This window comes from Vitis riparia, chromosome 6, assembly GCF_004353265.1.
Source record: "Vitis riparia cultivar Riparia Gloire de Montpellier isolate 1030 chromosome 6, EGFV_Vit.rip_1.0, whole genome shotgun sequence".
NCBI lineage: Eukaryota > Viridiplantae > Streptophyta > Magnoliopsida > Vitales > Vitaceae > Vitis > Vitis riparia.
Genome location: NC_048436.1, coordinates 5,632,344 through 5,645,708, shown reverse-complemented (window position 1 = coordinate 5,645,708; position 13,365 = coordinate 5,632,344). Strand labels below are relative to the sequence as shown.

General features: G+C 28.2%; 1 long non-coding RNA gene across 1 annotated transcript; it reads right to left on the bottom strand.

Annotated features, from left to right (window-relative positions):
• Positions 1-12,075: 12,075 nt before the first annotated feature.
• Positions 12,076-12,639, bottom strand: LOC117916520. The gene is made up of 3 exons (XR_004651572.1): positions 12,613-12,639; positions 12,321-12,500; positions 12,076-12,232 (listed from the first exon to the last, which is right to left on the bottom strand). It is a non-coding gene; the product is annotated as an uncharacterized LOC117916520 (long non-coding RNA).
• Between the last annotated feature and the right edge of the window lie 726 nt (positions 12,640-13,365).

Genomic DNA, 13,365 nt, shown 5'->3' with positions numbered 1-13,365 from the left:
CGTCCAAATATAAGAAAATCATTTTCCTTAACATTTTTTTTCCTTTGTACTTTCCAGGAATGAAACATAACCTTAAACTCTCAATAGACATCTATAAAAAATTCTTAATAACTAAGAATTCTATTCCTTCAATATTGCATTGAGTTTTAATTGGAGTGATGTTATGGAATGATTAAAGATCATGTCATTTTTAGAATTTATTACATTTCATTTAGATCATATTGAGGTTGTGGAAGAATTAAAGAATGGAATGTATTTATTCTTAGGATTTATTGGATTTCACTTTGATTACATTCATGTTGTGGAAGGATAAAAAATAATATTGGATTTGTCCTTAGAATTGTATTGGATTTAAAATTTGAACTACTTAATAAATGAATAATTTTAAATTTTAAAATGATTTATGGTATAATCACATAAAATAATTATTTGTCATTTTATATATTATTTTAATTAATTCTAAAATATCTAAAAATTATTTACTTTAAATAAATTTTAAAACAAATTACCTTTTATTATAGAACGTAAGAGTCGTAAATCAATATTAATTATTAGAACTTAAGATTTGTTCATTTTCAAAGAAAACAAAGATCATCTCTCAAAATATGTTTGAATGATATTTTTCCTTTTCATTTTCTAGAAAACTTAAGAGGGAAAACAAAAATGGTTATTTAAAAAGGTAGAAATCAAATGGCATAATAAAAGTATATAAATTAAAGACTTGAGATCCAGTACAAAATAATATAAATAAAATATTATCTCATATATATATATATTTTTAAAATATAGTAAAAAATAACCTTAATATAATATTAAGGTATATAAGTTATAATTTATAATATGATAATATATAACAATATAATATAGATTGTTACTATTACATAATATACTATTACATAATTTTAGTTCTTAATTGATCCTATTTTAGTTTATGTTTTTAGAATTTTTGTTTATTAGTTTAATTGAACTCAGGTTATTATATTCATGATTTAAGTTTTGTCAATTTTTTTTTTTTTTTTTTTAGTTTTGATTGATCCTATGTAGTTCATGTATTTTTTGAATTCTAGTTTATCTGTTTAATTGAACTCACATTATTATATTCATGTTTTAAAATAGTATTTTTTTTTTCTGTTTTCTAATCCATCCTATTTATTTTATGTGTTCTTACAAATTTTAATTAATTAGTTTAGTTGATCTCATGTAATGGTATTCATGTTTTAAGTTTATTAATCTTAGTTCTTGATTGATTCAATTCTAATTTGTGCTTTTAGAATTTCCGTTAATTAGTTTATCCTAATGTTATTATATTCAAGCTTTAAAATAGGTAATTTTAGTTCTTGATTCATCTTACTTAGTTCATGTGTTTTTTTAGGATTTTGTGTGCTTATGTTACTAAATTCATATTATTATAACCACATGTATATGCATTTGGTTTATCTTATATTAGTTCTCGATTGTTTACCTCAGTTTATGTGTTTGATTGATATTTGTTAATTTTTTTATTGATGTCTTGTTTGTTTGTTTGTTTGATCTAAAAATTCGTAGTGTGTTGCTTGGTGATCCATTTTTTAATTTGACTTTCAAAGGCCATTGAAAAATGATGAATATTGGTCTCTACTTTCACCATCTTTAGTCTTTGTTGATTGTAAAAATAAAAAATAAAAAATAACTTTGTAGTTCATCCACTCCTTTGGTTTACTTGGTTTGATTCTTATGTTTTGTTATTTACAAATATTTTCTCTTTTAAAAAGAAATCTTTATCTCAAAAGATTAATATTAAAATCCATTTCAAAATTTTAGTTAGAGTCCTTAAGGTCTATAACTCTTTTTCTAAAGATATGAATCAAATTTCATCCGATTTGCATTTTCCTTTTTATCTTTGATAAAATTTTGGTTTTGAGTATAACACGAATCCAAGTTTGTAGTCCCAAATAAATGGGATAATTCTTAGTTTTGATGAGTTTATCAATACTCATATGAGGTTGAAAATGCATAAGCTAGATTCAAGTATATTAAATGGGGATTTGGCGAGACCCCTACATAAAATTTGATTCATTACACATGACTAACTTAGGATGCTCCTAAATTTATTCTATGATTTTATGGTATTGTAGACTCTTTGAACTTGACTTTACAATTTTGGCTAAGTCAAAAAGTAATTTTCAAATAGGAGATATCAAATCATATTTTGGTGGGTTAGTTACACCCGAAATGTATTGCTAAATGACTTTGTAAAATTGTTTTGATATGTTTACTTAATTTTAACCTTCTTAAAGTTTATTTTAGACAAATAAAATATTAAAAAAAATGTTTTTCCCAATTGAGTTAAACATTTTCCCTTGCAATAGTGATTGCATTGACCTAATTTTGAATAAAGGGGTTGTTTGCTTGATTTTGAAATTGATTTGTATGTATACTTTACCTTGCCATAATTTTTCTTGTAAATTAGACATTTTGAGACTATTGTATGATTTTTTTTTTTTCATGATTTTATCACATTTTTGGATTAGTTAAAAAAAATTGGTTTATGCATGTCTTGAAATTTTGTCTTGTTTTGGACTTTTGAACATCTTTTGCAACATTAAAGGTTTAATAAATTGTTTGAATATTTAGATGATAATTTAGATACGTCCCTCAAGATATTTTCCTAGGACCTTTTTTTTTTTTTTTTGGGTGAAGTTTTTTGTTTCTGACTACATGTTGGAAATTCTATGCATCCTCCCATGGGAGGTTGATAACATCCAAATCTATACCTTCAAACCGATCAACCTCTTCTTGACTCATGTCAATTTGTTAGTGCATTGCTAGAATGACTTTAAATTAAATCACTTTTAAGTTGTTGACTTAAAACTTGCTACTTAATTTTATTTTAAGTATCAAAGTTGTTTCATAAAATCAACTCAAAACTTTTTCTAGACCATTAAATTGTTATATTTATCCTCAATGATATTAACACCTTGTTACAGAGAGTTTTTTGTGTTTTTCTTTAACTAATCATAAAGCTAAAGCCAAAGTCATAATTTTTAAAGAGCAATATTGGTATTCTCAAAGTATATTAAACATGAAAAAACTTCTTACATAAATTAAAATAGAGTTTCTACAAGAAACAACACTTTCCTAACTTCTATATTAAGCTCGTTTTTAAGGCATAAGATTTTTGAAAAAAACAAAAGTCAAAATCATAGAAACTCTTATTGAGCTTAAAAATGATTTTTTTTTCACAAGTCAAACCAAACAAGGCCTAAATAACAAAATTATGAGGAAAAAAAAAAAGAAAGAAAGAAAGAAAGAAAGAAAAATGAGCTAATAACACAAAAGATGTTTCAAAATTTTAAAAAGTTAATTATTTTAACCAATTATTTAAGTTATTTAAAACTTTAAATTGTGATAGTAAGTTAATTTATCAAACATACTTAATGTGCTTAATAAGATAAATTAAGTTATTAAAAGTTAAATTACCAACCACTTTCTCAATTGAAGGTATTGATTTACTTGCTCCAATAATTCATAAGATATTTGTTTTATAGTCATGATATAGAGCTTATTGGCATAAAAATGATTTTTTTTACTTTTTTTTTTACATTTTTAGAAGTCGAACCAAACAAGCCTAAGTAATGAAATTATGAGAGAGAGAGAGAAAAAAAGCTAATAACACAAAAGAGGTTTAGAATTTTTAAAAAGTTAATTTGTAGACCCCATTTGGGGCTCCTCTTCCATGTAGTTTTTTTACCAGGTGTCACAATCCCGGGAGAGCTGACAGCATTTTTGGAAGAGTGGGGGGCTGGTTTCTGGAGGAGCCGAGCATGCTGAGACGTGTGGCCATGGACACCACCACCTTGCCATGGTGGTGCTTGAGGATGGAGACTGGCTGATGGTTGGAACAGGGGAAGACTTGCAAGAGGGGATAAACAGAGGGCAGGTGAAGGTTGGTAGGGGGTCTTCATTTTTTTTGGGAGAAAAAAAATGAGGATTTAGGGGGCGAACGGGAGAGGGGCCAAGACCGGAAAAAGAAAAACAGAGCAAGTGAGAGAGAAAGAGGGTGGTTCACGGGTGAAGATTTGAGGAGAAAATCTGTTCTGGAGGGGGAGGGAAGGTTGGGTAAGAGAGAGAGCTAGAAAAATGGGAAGATAAGAGAGAGTTGGGGACGAAGATGAAGGGAGATAGAGAAAAATTGGCTTACGGAGGGTGAGAGCGAGGATTTTTGGAGCTAAACAGGAGAAATAGAGAGTGGGTGGGGGCAGATTCGAGGAGAACAAAAATAGAGAAGGAAGAAAAACCGAGCGGGAGAAAGATTTTTTTTTTGAAAAAAAATCTGGAGAGTGGGTTCGGCAGCTGGGGGAGTGAAGTTTGCTGTTTTTTTTTTCTGGAGAAGGAAGAAACAGAGAAAGAAAAAAAAAATTGGTTTTTGAAAGGGTTCAAAAATGAGAAAAAAGCTGATAAAGGTTGGAGCAGAGAGAAGAAAACAGTAGCGAGGCGAAAACACACTGCTCTCACTGCGTAAGAATCTGTTTATCGTGATTTATGCAATTCCAGTTTCTTTGTTTTTTCCGTTTTCTCTGTATGTCACTTCCAGGTGGAACTTGTCATGCATTCCATATTGAATTTCACTTCACTCCCTTTATTCTTTTATTTGTATTATACGACTTCCGTTTCGATTTTAGGCTTTAATTTATAGTCTTGAATTTAAGATAGGGGTTTCCTAAAGTTGTTCTGCAAAGTATCCTGCCAAAGAAGACTGACAAGGCAGCAAGGAATCCAAGCCACCCAAACGCCACTTAGTCTCCCATAAAGACTTGGTTCATCAGTTGTGTTAGAGAAAGACTTTTCTCTCTATTCTCTCTTAAAGGCTAATGGTTTTCTTGTTTAGGATCATTTCATGGTAGTAAATTCAATGGAGGAATTTTGGTGGGCCATCCATGGGGCACATATGCCATACACTTTTTTTTAAGCCTTTATGCTCACATGTTTTCACCAATCTTTTTTTTTAATAAAAAAAATCAACTTTCAAATTCTTGATTTTCAATCACTTCAATCTTCAAATTAATTTTTCAAAAATTAACATTTTCAATTCAAATTTTTTTTAGGATTCATTTTCGAATAAATTCCCAAAATTCCATTTTTTTTAAAATTTAATTTTTAAACTTTAATTTTCCAAAACTATAATTCTTAATTTAATTTTCATAACTCCAATTCTCGATAATTTCCAAAATTCTGATTTTTTTTCAAATTTAATTTCCAAATCAATTTCTTTTAAATTTAATTTCCAAAATTCCATTTCCTAAATTAATTTTTAAAACTCCAATCTCTTTCAAATTTAATTTCCAGAATTCCGATTCTTTAATTAATTTCCAAAATTCAAATTCTTCAATTTAATTTCCAATTTCATTTTTCAAATTTATTTCAAAATTCTGATTTCTTTCAATTTATTTCCAAAATTCAACTCTTAAGTTTAATTTCCAAATTCCATTTCCTAAATTTAATTTTCAAAATCAATTTCTTTTAAATTTAATTTCCAAAATTCCATTCTTAAATTTAATTTTTAAAATCCAATTTCTTTCAAATTTATTTCCAAAATTCAATTCTTCGATTTAATTTCCAAAATTTCATTTCTTTCAAATTTAATTTCAAAAATTCTGATTTCTTTCAAATTTAATTTCCAAATTCCAACTTTAAGTTTAATTTCCAAAATTCCATTTCCTAAATTTAATTTTCAAAATTCCAATTTCTTTTAAATTTAATATCCAAAATTTCAATTTTTAAATTTAATTTTCAAAACTCCGATTTTCAAATAATCTTCGAGACTCCAATTTTTCAAATAAATTTCAAAAATCCAATTTTCTTTCGAACAGTTTTAATTCCACTCTCTGGTTTTCAAATAATCTTCTATCTCTTTTGATTTTGATAAGCCAAGAATGTTTTTTTTTCTCATAATTCTAAAACAATGGAATTTTTTAGACCAATTCATGCTAAAATAAATCGGGCTTTGGTGGGGGCCCAACATATGGAATTTCCTCATTGATTGGTTGATTGATTGCTATACATGATTGATTTTATTCCATCTAATACATGTGTGCGAGTATTCTGTGTTTGTTTACTAATATTTGTTTTCCATGAAGCAAATCAGCTCATCGCTCAGGTACACTATTTGCCTATCTTGGTTCTTTCGGTTATTATGTTTTAATTGATATTCATTCGGTATCCATTGATTCACTTATCAATCGTCATACTTGCTTCATTTTATTAGTAGAGACCCGTTTTTAGGGACTCAGAAGGGTGTTACGTCAAACTTATTTGAACCTTCTAGAAAAAAATTTTATGAGATAAAATCTTAAAAGGGGGAAATCATGCAATCATACATAACAAAAAAAAACTAAGCTTTTTATAACTTTACTTTTAGAGTTCAAGAATGGATAATATTTTTTGTCCCACTTTACCTTTTCAAGTTCTAAAAAAACGTATTTTTTTCTCTCTCTTTGTGTGACATTTGGTTGCATGATTTCCCCAATATTAAAAATGTGCATCCAGACCCAAGATAGGACAAACATGGTTTTGCTATAAAAGACGTGTAAATGGTTTTGTTGCAGAGAGTAGTAGCAGTAATCAACCTTGTTTTCTTCTACTACACAGACGATGTGTTGTTCATCTCAACTTCCTCTTGCTGCTTTTCATCACATCAATCTTTCTCATCTTCACTAAATTAAATCCAAACAAGTACCAAAAGCAAGGCGATACAACTTCCTCTAGGATTAGCTCCATGACACTAGTGCAATATCTACCTCATTTACTTAACAACAAGCCAACTTTCTGGTGGATACATTGGCTTTATGAAAGAAATGAACACTGAAATTGCATGTATTCAATTGGGAAATATTTCATCTGTCCCTGCGACTTTCCAGATATTAGCAGAGAACTTTTGAAGAAACATGATGTACTATTTGCATCCAGGCCCATTACAATGGCGACTGAGTATTCAAGTGGTGGCTTCATAACATGACAGTTATCAACCTGAGAATTGTAATACCCAGGTTTTTGTAGATTCTCAAGCATAAAGTCTTTCATAAATTTGTGGGTCAAAAGGTCAAAAAGAGTGGTGAAAATCCATGTGTTAGTATTTAATTAGGATAAATTTAGGAAAAGTTGGTCAAAAGTCAATAGTTTGAAAATTTTGCCACGTCAGATGTAAGGAGTGAGAATTTCATAAATTAAATTTAGATTTTGAGAAAAAAATTAACCATCAAATAATTGAGATTAAGTTTTGAAAATTTGAATATTAATTATGTTATGAGAATTAATTTAATTATTATTGGATAATTATAAGAAAAATCATAGTAAGAAAAACTTGATAAAAATTTATATTATATCAAATTGTGATAATGGATAATTAAAAAGAAATTGAATTTAATTTTTATAATTGAAATTAAACCTCATAAAATTAGAAAACATCAAACAAAATTGAATCAAAATTAAATTAAGATTAAATTATGATATGCAAATTTAGAAAAAAAAAATACAAAAGGATAAATTAATTAAATGTGAATTTAGTGAATTTAACTTTTGAAATTTTGATGCGATTGAATAATTTGAAAAATGAAGTAAATTAAATAAAAGTTATACCAAAGGGTAGAGAATTTGATTTTTATAAATTGAATGACTAATTAATTTATGGAATTAAATTTTAGAATATTATTTAAATTTTTGTTGGTAAATAAATATAGGTAAAATTAACGGGTTAAGGGTTATTACAAATTTCAACTTCTTGATTGCCAAAAAATTATTTTATGTTTTTAATATTTTATGGAATTGAATTTTGTTAATAGTTAATTATATCATGTTTTAAATAAATTTTAGAGTAAAAAAACAATGTTTCATGTAATTATAATCAAATTATACTTTTTGAAGAGTAGACTTGTAGTAAATTAAATTACGAATACGGTGGTATTTTTCGTGAAATGGAAAATCATAAGTTTGGTGTATAATTCATAATTACGGAAGGTGAATTTAAGAATAATGGTTTTAATTTATTGAGAAATGGATGTGCGTGGTATTTTAGGATTTGTTTTAATATGTAGGGGAGTCGTCGGCAAAGAGTGGGAAAAATGGGTCACCAGCTTTAGAATGCTGGTGGACCTACCAAATGACGTCCATTTCACATGAAATTTTGGAAGGATATTCTATTCAATGCGAGGAACACTCCTACGGTGTCCCGTTTTAGTTTTAATGGTTAAATTTTTCAAATTTAAGGTAGAGTGATTTAACCCTAAAACTTTGATTTAATATTTTCTTTGAAAAAAATTTATATATTGTGTTGTTGAAATATAATAGATGTTATTTGTAGTATTTGAAGTGTGATTATTATTGTGAATAATTTTATTTCGTGATTTATAGATTTTTCTTGGAATTTTGGTAATGTTTGAGAAGATTAAATATGAAAAATAAAATAGTTGTATTGAGTACTAAGAATTATTGATGTTGTTGGAGATAAGAAAATTAAGGTATAATTGTGTTTTGTTAATATTTGAATTATTGGAAAATTTTCCTAGAATGTTGTGGTGGCTTAATTGTGAAAAAGTGTTGTATTGATTATTAAAATTATTAATGCTTTTGAAAATAAATAAAATGATGATATAAATTGGGTTTTTGTTGATATTTGAATTATTGGAAAATTTTTCCCAAATGTTGGGTGGCTTAATTGTGGAAATTTGTCATATGGGTGTCAAAATTTTTGAAATTATTGGAGACAAATAAATTATGACATAAATTACATTTTCGTTGATATTTGTATTAGCGAGAATTTTCTTGGATATGTGTGATTATTTAATTGAAAAAAAAATTGTTATATTGGATTTGGAAATTATTAAGCATGTCAGGAACAAATAGAATTTATGTGGTCAATGTTTAAAACTATGTTTTGATGCTATACAAATTAATTGTGAATTTTCTTTTATGTTTGTGACGATTAAAGTGAAGAAAAATCGTTGTGTGGATTATTGGAAATTATGAAACATAATGGGAGTAAATAAAATTATGTCTTGGAAAATTATGGATGTTAAAATATGATTCAGTTGCATTTCATATGCATCATGATTGTATGAAGAAAAAGAAAAATTAAAGAAATGGTTGTGTGAAATGGAAATGAGAATGAAAAGACCCCAAAAATGGCAAAAATGAAAAGAAAAGAAAAATAAGAAATTGAATGACCCTAGAGATAGTGAATTAAGAAGAGAGTGAGTTCCTTAGGGTGAAAGACTCAAAGTTTACCCTAGGAAGACTCCAAATGGAGAGTGTATTTGGGTATAAACGCGTATTCTTCGGTGAAAGCCCGAGAACGATATTGCATTGCTTGATTGTGTGTAAGCATTTGTATCATGGTTGCATTTGGAAGAATGATTTGTATTATTTATCAAGTGTATGCTTGAATATATTATTTAAGACTAAAGTGACTTATTTATTTTGTAAATTTAAAATTATTGATATGCTAAACATATGATTAAATAAGGAAAATGATAATTTTGATTGATTTAAATTTGTATGGTTGAGATTTCTTTTAGCGTGTATAATGTAAATATAATATTATATTTTGGCATATGGTTGTGTTTTATTGACCTAGAATTTCTAACCCATTTAGGTCTAAATAGTAATGTGGAAATGTGCATCCCTTTATTTTCTAAAATTTTTAGATGCAGATATAGTTTCTGAGGGACTATAAGAAGATCATGAAGTGTTCTAAAAAGCAAAAAAACCATAATAATGGTTGTTGTTTTTTTTTTAATTACCTTTTTGACATCTACTAATTTGAGTTATATGGACTTTTTTAAGTTAAATTATATTTTATTAGTTTGTAAAACATTTTTGGAAATATTCTTTTTGACTTAGAGATTATTGTAAATATTTGAGCTTTTGGGTAGGAAGATGATTGGTGGAATTTTATTTTTTTTAATACTTGTGAACAGGAGATAATGTGATGGTTAGTTTTGGAAAAATAAAATGATATGTTATAGTAAATCTTAGCTTAATAAATTTATTTAGGATTAAACGCTTTATTGAAAAGAAAAAAACATTCAGGGTGTTTTGATTGATTGCCAACATGGATAAGAGTAACTCTTAGGGTCAAACCTTTGACCTGGGGCCACGAGTCAAGTTCTGGGTTGCCTAGTATTTAGGGTGTGACAGAAATAAAGTCCGTCAATACAACGGGAATGTCATCCGAAAGATGATCCTCAACACAAGATACTTTGGCCAACGAAAGAAAGATGGAGGCCCTGGAGTTGAAGTGGAGCAACATGTTGAATCCTTCTTTACTATACTTGCTCATTTATATGTAATCTCTTTATTTGATTACTTCCCATGGCAGAGAGTGCTGAATTTAGATGACCATAAAAAGACTATAAGGGAGGCTATGAACACCATTAACAAGTACCATGATCCAATCATGGACCAAATAGTAGAATAGTGGAAGAATGGCGAAAAAGAGGCTGGGGACCTGCTTGACGTTTTCATTTCAGTTAAGGATAAAAATTAGGAGCCACTACTGTCTCTGGCTAATATCAAAGCCCAATGCATAGTAAGATAAGTAATTTGCACTACAAGAAAAAAGATATATGGTGACATTTATAACGAGTCACCATAAACATAGGGTGTCATTACAACATAGTGTCATCTTCTCCACTGACACCATAGAGGGTACCAATTGGTGACGTATTTGTAAGTGACACCAAAGTAGATAAATGGTGACGCATTCGAAAGTGACATCATATATTTCTAGTGATAATAGGATGTCGCATTAAATGCATGATCTTTGAGTTATGATGTCACATTAAATGCATCACCTTTGAGTTATGGTGTCACATCATTGTAAATTATCATGGAAGATATGATTGCTTTTAGTTGTAGATTTTTGTAATGCTTATGAATTAACAAATAGGATTAACCTGTGTATATTTTGTCCATAAATATAACAATCATATTACATTTAACTCATTTTCGGTAACGTTTATGGAATAACTCGTAAAACATTGATCATCTAATAATATTTGTATATCAAATGTTCACAAAAAGATAGTACATCCAACATATCAAACCCACCAAAACTAAAAAAGAAGAGTGAATACATATCAAAACATGATTTAGAAATGTTAAGCATCCCAAGATTCATGTATACCTTCATTTCATAAGCATAAAACCGACTAACTATAAAATGACATAAAAGTAGTATCTAAAAATCTAAAATTCTCACTACCAATTAAAGTAACATTTATGTCCTACAACGTATGACATACGAGCTGCATTTAAAAACCCAAAATCTTGTTGCCTTCTTTGTTCTTTTTATTCTCTATTCCACCCTCCTAAGAGTGTATACCAGTATTTCATAGTTTAATGAGTTTTATAGATTTCATTGAAGAAAATAAATATGGATCGATGTTATCATAAATGAACAAATCCAAGAATTTTTTTTTTTTTTCAAATAAAAACATTGTTCAAAGAAAAGCAATACTATATAATATCTATGGAAAAATTATGTAGTAGCTAAGGGACTCACCATGCATGGTGATCATGATGCATCAACATGATTCATGATTAGTTGTAGCACAAAAGTAGTCAATTTTCCTCTAATTTCATTGAATTCTACTTGAGAATATGTTTTTTTATCACCAAACTGAAATCAAATAAGAAAATAACATTAAATTGCATAACATTTGGAAGCCTAAAAATATGTACAATTCATTAAATAAGTAATACTTTTGAAGCAATCATTGTAGGATAAAAAATTATCTCTTTAATGAATTTCATAACAAAGTAGCCACATTCGAATCCTCCTTCTTGTCTTGGACACTAATTGATCAGTTACAAATAACATTAGTACTCATATATATAAATGGTGCAAATGCATAAGCTAAATGTGTAAAGAAAAATTTTGGATGTCACTTGCACTAGTTGCCAAGATGGCTCTCTTAGATGTTTTCTTTGCAAATATTTAAAGAGCCCTATGTAAATAAGTTCAATGGGTACAATTTTAAAATAGGTAAATGTTATATGTTTTAATATATAGAAATAACAATAAAAAATGTGTTTGAGGTGAATGTAATTTTTTTTTTAAATAATACTATGAACAATAATAGGAAGAACTTACATGTTTACGATATCCTTTAAGTCCTCACATGGTTCGTGATGCACAGGGTCAAGATAGTGGACTATCATTTTCCTTGGCTCAATCACTACCAAGACCCAATGAAAGCTAAAACATTAAAAACAAAAGTAGCATCTAATTAGAAATATAAATCAATCATAAAACCTCAAATTAAAGTATAATATTCGTCACTTACTCGGGGTTGTAGGGCATGAAAACATATCCGACATCTTGGCACTCTATTAAGTGTTTTGACAACAATTGTGTTCTTTTCTCTATTTGAGGATTACTAAAGCCTGCTCATGATATTGTAAAAGGATTAACAAATATAAATTGTGATTCCTTTTTGGCAATATGTAGTTGATCATGCATGTACCTATTATATTCAAAACACCAAAAGAAAATTATCATTAGTCATATCCAATCTTGTTCAACATGGGCAACTCATATTAAAAAAATAAAAACAAATGAAAATAAAATGTGCACACCATAAATGGAAGGAGATGCATTTTGATGACACCTCTGAAGATGAAATAATGCATTCACAATCCTCTCTAGATATATATGTTCGAAATTCGACACCAAATAGTGAAATGGGGAGCTGTATTGGGTATGTCTTCTCATTACTAAGACAACTATCCATAAATTTCTGAAAATTTTTAATGACCGAATAATTTTGAGGCTTAGATTTTCGAATAATTGGTGCATTCACTATCTACTTCTTTCCTTTATCCAACACCTATGAAAAATGAAGGAATGTTAGTAATATATACTCCTAAACAATAAAATACCAAGTTACAATCAAATTTACTACAAGTATAAAATGACATACCCGAGGATGTTTAGTTTCAAGTATGACAAGGCTTGTTGACCAGTCAAGCTTAAAGCCAATAGCATCCCCAACATTGATAATCTCATATGGATTTGGAAATGGGAGTCTAGCATCTAGCTTGTGTGAAACATTTATTACGACCAACCCATTTGATCAATTTTCTTCTATTAATGTACCGATTGCAACAACATTTCATTTTCATTCCACTGCTAATTTATATTTAATCACCTTTAATACAACAAATAATATCATTTACATAGGCTATATATCACTTATATTAATCTTGTATTATTAGTAAGTAAATGTATACCTTACGTTTTAGTGGTGGTTCTGGTGGTTGGGGCTTTTCCATCATTTTAAACATTGGTTTTTTTGCTACAACTAGTTGTAAAACAAGTTGTTGTCTCAT